Source organism: Arachis ipaensis, chromosome B10, assembly GCF_059453495.1.
Source record: "Arachis ipaensis isolate K30076 ecotype BB chromosome B10, ASM5945349v1, whole genome shotgun sequence".
NCBI classification, from domain to species: domain Eukaryota; kingdom Viridiplantae; phylum Streptophyta; class Magnoliopsida; order Fabales; family Fabaceae; genus Arachis; species Arachis ipaensis.
In genome coordinates this window covers 124254412-124262931 of record NC_142435.1, presented here as the reverse complement: position 1 = coordinate 124262931, position 8520 = coordinate 124254412, and the positions used below count along the sequence as shown (strand labels likewise).

The 8520-nt window shown below is 35.4% G+C and overlaps 2 non-coding genes across 2 annotated transcripts; both read left to right on the top strand.

Annotated features, from left to right (window-relative positions):
* The first annotated feature begins 1844 nt into the window (after positions 1-1844).
* Positions 1845-1952, top strand: LOC148581592 (small nucleolar RNA R71). Its single transcript, XR_015895573.1, has one exon. It is a non-coding gene; the product is annotated as a small nucleolar RNA R71 (small nucleolar RNA).
* Positions 1953-6667: 4715 nt separating this feature from the next.
* LOC148581591 (small nucleolar RNA R71) lies at positions 6668-6775 on the top strand. Its single transcript, XR_015895580.1, has one exon. It is a non-coding gene; the product is annotated as a small nucleolar RNA R71 (small nucleolar RNA).
* The last annotated feature ends 1745 nt before the right edge of the window (positions 6776-8520 follow it).

The window sequence follows — 8520 nt, the reverse complement described above, 5'->3', positions numbered from 1 at the left end:
CGTTTTCAATTTTTATATTTATTTTGTGACTCCACATGATCATGAACCTATAAAGACATATAACTAAGAAAAATATAGTTAGATAAATAAACATTGGGTTGCCTCCCAACAAGCGCTTCTTTAATGTCAATAGCTTGACAGTGGGCTCTCATGGAGCCTCACAGATGTGCAGAGCTTTGTTGAGACTCTCCAACACCAAACTTAGAGTTTGGATATGGGAGTTCAACACCAAACTTAGAGTTTGGTTGTGGCCTCCCAACACCAAACATAGAGTTTGACTGTGGGGGCTCTGGTTGACTCTGCTTTGAGAGAAGCTTTTTCTGCTTCCTCTCCATGGTTGCAGAGGGAGATCCTTGAGTTTTAAACACAAGGGGGTCCTCATTCCATTGAAGGACTATTTCACCTCTGTCAACATCAATCACAGCTCTTGTTGTGGCCAGGAAAGGTCTTCCTAGGATGATGGATTCATCCTCTTCCTTTCTAGTATCCAGGACTATGAAATCAGCAGGGATGTAAAGGCCTTCAACCTTTACTAACACGTCCTCTACTTGTCCATAAGCCTGTTTTCTTGAATTGTCTGCCATCTCTAATGAGATTTTAGCAGCTTGCACCCCATAGATTCCCAGTTTCTCTATTACAGAGAGGGGCATGAGGTTTATTCCTGAACCAAGGCCACACAGAGCCTTAAAGATCATGGTGCCTATGGTGCAGGGTATTATGAACTTTTCAGGATCCTGTCTCTTCTGAGGCAATGTCAGTTGATCCAGATCACTTAGTTAATTGATGAACAAGGGAGGTTCAACTTCCCAAGTATCAATGCCAAATAATTTGGCATTTAACTTCATGATTGCACCAAGAAACTTGGCAGTTTGCTCTTCAGTAACATCCTCATTCTCTTCAGAAGAGGAATACTCATCAGAGCTCATGAAGGGTATAAGGAGGTTCAATGGAATCTCTATGGTCTCTAGATGAGCCTCAGAGTCCTTTGGTTCCTCAGAGGGAAGCTCCTTATTGATCACTGGATGTCCCAGGAGGTCTTCCTCCTTGGGATTCACGTCCTCCTCTCCTTCTTTGGGTTCGGCCATGGTGCTTATGTCAATGGCCTTGCACTCTCCTTTTGGATTCTCTTCTGTATTGCTTGGGAGAGTACTAGGAGGGATTTCAGTGATCCTTTTACTCAGCTGGCCCACTTGTGCTTCCAAATTTCTAATGGAAGACCTTGTTTCATTCATGAAACTCATAGTGGCCTTAGATAGATCAGAGACTAAATTTGCTAGATTAGAAGTATTTTGTTCAGAGTTCTCTGTCTGTTGCTGAGTGGATGATGGAAAAGGCTTGCTATTGCTAAACCTGTTTCTTCCACCATTATTAAAGCCTTGTTGAGGCTTTTGATCCTTCCATGAGAAATTTGGATGATTTCTCCATGATGAGTTATAGGTGTTTCCATAAGGTTCACCTAAGTAATTTACCTCTGCTATTGCAGGGTTCTCAGGATCATAAGCTTCTTCTGCATAAGAAGCCTCTTGAGTATTGTTGGATGCAGCTTGCATTCCATGCAGACTCTGAGAAATCATATTGACTTGCTGAGTCAATATTTTGTTCTGAGCCAATATGGCATTCAGAGCATCAACCTCAAGAACTCCCTTCTTCATAGGCGTCCCATTACTCACAGGATTCCTTTCAGAAGTGTACATGAACTGGTTATTAGTAACCATGTCAATGAGTTCTTGAGCTTCTGCAGGCGTTTTCTTTAGGTGAATGGATCCACCTGCAGAAGTGTCCAGTGACATCTTTGATAGCTCAGATAAACCATCATAGAATATATCCAGGATGGTCCATTCTGAAAGCATGTCAGAAGGACACTTTTTGGTCAACTGTTTGTATCTTTCCCAAGCTTCATAGAGGGATTCACCTTCTTTCTGTCTGAAGGTTTGAACATCAACTCTAAGCTTGCTCAGCTTTTGAGGAGGAAAGTACTTGGCTAAGAAAGCCGTGACCAGCTTATCCCAAGAATTCAGGCTGTCTTTGGGTTGAGAATCCAACCATATTCTAGCTCTGTCTCTTACAGCAAAGGGGAAAAGCATGAGCCTGTAGACTTCAGGATCTACTCCATTAGTCTTAACAGTATCACATATCTGCAAGAATTCAGTTAAGAACTGAAAAGGATCTTCAGATGGAAGTCCATGAAACTTGCAGTTCTGCTGCATCAGAGAAACTAATTGAGGTTTCAGCTCAAAGTTGTTTGCTCCAATGGCAGGAATGGAGATGCTTCTTCCATGTAAATTGGAATTAGGTGCAGTAAAGTCACCAAGCATCTTCCTTACATTATTATTATTTTCGGCTGCCATCTCCTCTTCCTATTCGAAAATTTCTGAAAGGTTATCTCTGGATTGTTGTAATTTAGATTCTCTTAATTTTCTTTTCAGAGTCCTTTCAGGTTCTGGATCTGCTTCCACAAGAGTGTTCTTATCCTTGCTCCTGCTCATATGACAAAGAAGAAGGCACAGAAAAATAATAATAATAGAGATCCTTTATACCACAGTATAGGGATCCCTGTGTGAGTAGAAGAAGAGGGGGAGACAAAGAATGTAATATAATGGAAGAAACACAACTGTGAGGATGGCAGAGATGTGAGGTGAGATGTTAGGATATGAATGAATAAATAGAATAAGATGGGAGAGGGATAATTTTCGAAAATTATTTTGAAAAAGAGTTAGTGATTTTCGAAAATGGTTTTTGAAAATTGTTAGTATTTTTTTCGAAATTTTTTTTTTAAATTAAAAATAAAAATAAGAATAATTAGTTAATTAAAAAGAAATTTTTGAAAAAGAGGGAAGATATTTTCGAAAATTAGAGAGAGAGAGTTAGTTAGGTAGTTTTGAAAAAGTTAAGAAACAAACAAAAAGTTAGTTAGTTAGTTGAAACAAATTTTGAAAACCAATTTTGAAAAGATAAGAAGTTAGGAAGTTAGAGAAGATATTTTGAAATCAAATTTTTGAAAAAGATAAGAAGATATTTTTGAAAAGATATGATAGGAATTAGTTTTTGAAAAAGATTTGATTTTTAAAATCTCAATTAATGACTTGATTCACAAGAAATCACAAGATATGATTCTAGAACTTAAAGTTTGAATCTTTCTTAACAAGTAAGTAACAAACTTGAAATTTTTGAATCAAAACATTAATTGTTTATGTTATTTTCGAAAATTTAATACAAAAATAAGAAAAAGATTTTTGAAAAATATTTTTGGAATTTTCGAAAATAACTAAGAATTTTGAAAAAGATTTGATTTTTGAAAAAGATTTTGAAAAAGATAAGATTTTCAAATTGAAAATTTGATTTGACTCATAAGAAACAACTTTGATTTTTTTTTTTTTAAATTTTTAAAAAAGTCAACTCAATTTTCGAATTTGATGAGAGAAAAAGGGAAAGATATTTTTTTATTTTTGAAATTTTTATGAAAAACATGAAAATTATGCAATGCATGAAATTTTTAGATCAAAACAATGAATGCATGCAAGAATGCTATGAATGTCAAGATGAACACCAAGAACACTATGAATGTCAAGATGAACATCATAGACACAATTTTGAAAAATTTTTAATGCAAAGAAAACATGCAAGACACCAAACTTAGAATTCTTTAATGCTTACGCACTAAGAATTCAAGAATGCATATGATAAACATGAAAAGACACAAAACAAAAAATCATCAAGATCAAACAAGAGGACTTACCAAGAACAACTTGAAGATCATGAAGAACACTATGAATGCATGAAATTTTCGAAAAATGCAAGATGCATATGCAAGTGACACCAAACTTATGATATGACTCAAGACTTAAACAAGAAACATAAAAATATTTTTGATTTTTATGATTTTCTAATTTTTTTTTTAGATTTTTATTTTATATTTTTCGAAAAATTATTTTGAAAAAGAAAATAAGGAATCCAAAATTTTTAATATGAATTCCAGGAATCTTATGCTCTAAAGCTCCAATCAGAGGGTCAGGCATGGCTTAATAGCCAGCCAAGCTTTAGTATGTAACTCAGACATGACACGCCTGACATTCCTTACATTCAACAACCAATTGGCTAAGAAAGATAAAGAAGCTCTTCTCTTGAGTATAAGAATTGAGACATGGCTTTACAGCCAGCCAGGCTTCAACATACTTTATGAAACACTAGAATTCATTCTTAAAAATTCTGAAGCCATAGAATAATTTATTTTTGAAAACATTTTTATTTTAAAATAAATTTTTTTTTTCAAAAACAAAGGAAGAATTTTTGAAAGATTTTTGAAAAATTTTTGAAAACAAAACAAAAAGAAAATTACCTAATCTGAGCAACAAGATGAACCGTCAGTTGTCCAAACTCGAACAATCCCCGGCAACGGCGCCAAAAACTTCGTGCACGAAATTGTGATGTCCAGGCTCAAACTATTCCTGGCACGTGAGCAACTTGGTACGCGTAATCGTGATTACACATTCATAATTTGTCACAACTTCGATACAACTAACCAGCAAGTGCATTGGGTCGTCCAAGTAATACCTTACGTGAGTAAGGGTCGAATCCCACGGAGATTGTTGGTATGAAGCAAGCTATGGTCACCTTGCAAATCTCAGTCAGGCGGATATAAAATAATCATGGAGTTTTCGAATAATAAATAATAGAATAGGGATAGAGATACTTATGTAAATCATTGGTAGGAATTTCAGATAAGCGAATGGAGATGCTTTTCATTCCTCTAAACCTCTGCTTTCCTACTATCTTCATCCAATCAGTCTCACTCCTTTCCATGGCTGGCTTTATGTGATACATCACCACTGTCAATGGCTACTTTCGGTCATCTCTCGGGAAAATGATCCAATGCCCTGTCACGGCACGGCTAATCGTCTGGAGGCATCACCCTTGCCAATGGCTTCATCTTATCCTCTCAGTGAATAATATGCTCATGCACCCTGTCACGGCACGGATATTCATCTGTCGGTTCTCGATCATGCTGGAATAGGATTTACTATCCTTTTGCGTCTGTCACTAACACCCTGCAATCGCGAGTTAGGAGCTCGTCACAGTCATTCAATCATTGAATCCTACTCGGAATACCACAGACAAGGTTTAGACCTTCCGGATTCTCTTGAATGCCGCCATCATTCTAGCTTACGCCACGAAGATTCCGGTTAGGAGATCTAAGAGATATTCATTCTAGCTTATTTCATGTAGAACGGAAGTGTTTGTCAGGCACGTGTTCATAGGGGAGATGGTGATGAGCATCACACGTAATCATCACCTTCATCACGTTCTTGGGTGCGAATGGATATCTTAGAAGCGAAATAAGATGAATTAAATAGAAAACAGTAGTACTTGCATTAATCTTTGAGGAACAGCAGAGCTCCACACCTTAATCTATGGAGTGTAGAAACTCTACCGTTAAAAATACATAAGTGAAGGTCCAGGCATGGCCGAGATGGCCAGCCCCCAAAACGTGATCAAAGGATCATAAGGTAATCCAAAGATGTCTAATACAATAGTAAAAGGTCCTATTTATAATAAACTAGCTACTAGGGTTTACATGAGTAAGTAATTGATGTATAAATCCACTTCCTGGGCCCACTTGATGTGTGTTTGGGCTGAGCCTGAGTGTTGCACGTGTAGAGGTCCTTCTTGGAGTTGAACGCCAGCTTTTGTGCCAGTTTGGGCGTTCAACTCTGGTTTTGGATCCTTTTCTGGCGCTGGACGGCAGATTTGGGTAGAGAGCTGGCGTTGAATGCCGGTTTGCATAGTCTATTCTTGGCCAAAGTATGGACTATTATATATTGCTGGAAATCCCTGGATGTCTACTTTCCAACGCAATTGGAAGCGCGCCATTTTGAGTTCTGTAGCTCCAGAAAATCCATTTTGAGTGCAGGGAGGTCAGAATCCAACAGCATCAGCAGTCCTTCTTCAACCTCTGAATCTGATTTCTGCTCAAGTCCCTCAATTTCAGCCAGAAAATACCTGAAATCACAGAAAAACACACAATCTCATAGTAAAGTCCATAAATGTGAATTTAACATAAAAACTGATGAAAACATCCCTAAAAGTAACTAGATTCTACTAAAAACATACTAAAAACAATGTCAAAAAGCGTATAAATTATCCGCTCATCACTTGCTATTGCCAAACCTATTTCTTCCACCACTATTATTATTGAAGCCTTGGTTAGGCTTCTGTTGATCCTTCCATGAGAAATTTGGATGATTTTTCTATGAAGGATTATAGGTGTTTCCATAGGATTCTCCCATGTAATTCACCTCTTCCATTACAGGATTCTCAAGGTCATAAGCTTCTTCTTGAAAGGAGGCTTCTTTAGCACTACCGAATGAAGCTTGCATTCCAGTCAGATTCTGAGAGATCATATTGACTTGCTGAGTCAATATTTTATTCTGAGCCAATATGGCATTCAAAGTATCAATCTCAAGAACTCCTTTCTTCTGAGTTGTCCCATTATTCACAGGATTTCTTTTAGAAGTGTACATGAACTGGTTATTGCAACCATTTCAATGAGTTCCTGGGCTTCTGAAGGCATCTTCTTAAGATGAAGAGATCCACCAGCAGAGTGATCCAATGACATCTTGGACAATTCAGACAGACCATTATAGAATATACATAGGATGCTCCATTCTGAAAGCATGTCAAAAGGACACCTTCTGATCAATTGCTTGTATCTTTCCCAAGCTTCATAGAGGGATTCACCTTCCTTCTGTCTGAAGATTTGAACTTCCACTCTAAGCTTGCTCAACTTTTGAGGTGGAAAGAATTTGGCCAAGAAAGCATTGGCCAACTTTTTCCAAGAGTTTAGGCTTTCTTTAGGTTGTGAGTCCAACCATGTCCTAGCTCTGTCTCTTACAGTAAAAGGGAAAAGCATAAGTCTGTAGACCTCAGAATTAACCCCATTGGTCTTAACAGTGTCACAGATTTGCAAGAATTCAGCTAAGAACTGATGAGGATCTTCCAATGGAAGTCCATGAATCTTGCAATTCTGTTGCATTAGAGAAACTAATTGAGGCTTAAGCTCAAAGTTGTTTGCTCCAATTGCAGGAATTGAGATGCTTCTTCCATAGAAGTCAGAAGTGGGTGCAGTAAAGTCACCAAGCATCTTCCTTGCATCTCCACCATTGTTGTTATTTTCGGCTGCCATGTCTTTTTCTTTTTCGAAAATTTCTATTAGGTCCTCTCCAGAGTTTTGTGCTTTAGCTTCTCTTAGTTTCCTCTTCAGAGTCCTTTCAGGTTCAAGATCAGCTTCAACAAGAATGTTCTTATCCTTGCTCCTGCTCATATGAAAAAGAAGAGAACAGAAAAAAAGAGGAATCCTCTATGTCACAGTATAGAGATTCTTTTATGTGAGTAGAAGAATAGAAGAATAGAATGAAGAAGGGAGAAGAAGACAGAAAGAGGGAGAGGGTTCGAATTATAAGTAGAGGAGAAGTGTTAGTAAATAAATAAAATAAATAGAAAGAGATGAGAGAGAGTTATTCGAATTTTAAATTAAAAGAAAATAAAAATATTTTTGTTTTTATTTTAATTTTTACTTAGAATTCGAGATTAAGAAGGAAAATAAAATAAAATTAGAATTTAAAATAATTAGTTAAAAAAAATTTTGAAAAAGGGGTTAGTTATTTTTGAAAATTGGAGAGAGAAAAGTAGTTAGGTGGTTTTGAAAAAGATATGATTGAAATAGAAAACTTTTAAAATCAAACAAAAAGTCAAGTAGTTAACTGAAAAAGATTTGAAAATCAATTTTGAAAAGATAAGAAGATAGAAAAAGATTTTGAAATTAAATTTTGAAAAAGATTTGAAAAGGAAATTAAAGAAATCTGATTTTTGAAATTAAAGTTGATTACTTGACTAACAAGAAACTAAAAGATATGATTCTAGAATTTAAAGATTGAACCTTTCTTAATAGGCAAGTAACAAGTTGAAATTTTTGAATCAAAACATTAAATGTTAGTAATAAATTCGAAAATATGAAATAAAAATAAGAAAAAGATTTTGAAAATTAATTTTAAAATTTTTGAAAATATTAAGAAAAATGAAAAAGATTTGATTTTTGAAAAAGATTTTGAAAAGATAGAATTTTTAAATTGAAATTTTGACTTGACTAACAAGAAACAACCAAATTTTGAAAATTTTTTTGACCAAATCAATTCAAAATTTCGAAAATTTATGAGTAAAATAAGAGAAAGATATTTTTTTATTTTTTGAATTTTAATGATGAGAGAGAAAAATACAAAAATGGCACAAAACATAAAAGTTTAAGATTAAGACAAAAAATGCATGCAAGAACACTTTGAATGTCAAGATGAACACCAAGAATACTTTGAAGATCATGATGAACACCAAGAACATATTTTTGAAAATTTTTAAGAAAAGAAACACATGCAAGACACCAAACTTAAAAATTTTTATTGTTTAGACACTATGAATTCGAAATTGCACAAGAAAAACAAGAAAAGACACAAAACAAGAAAAATCAAAGAT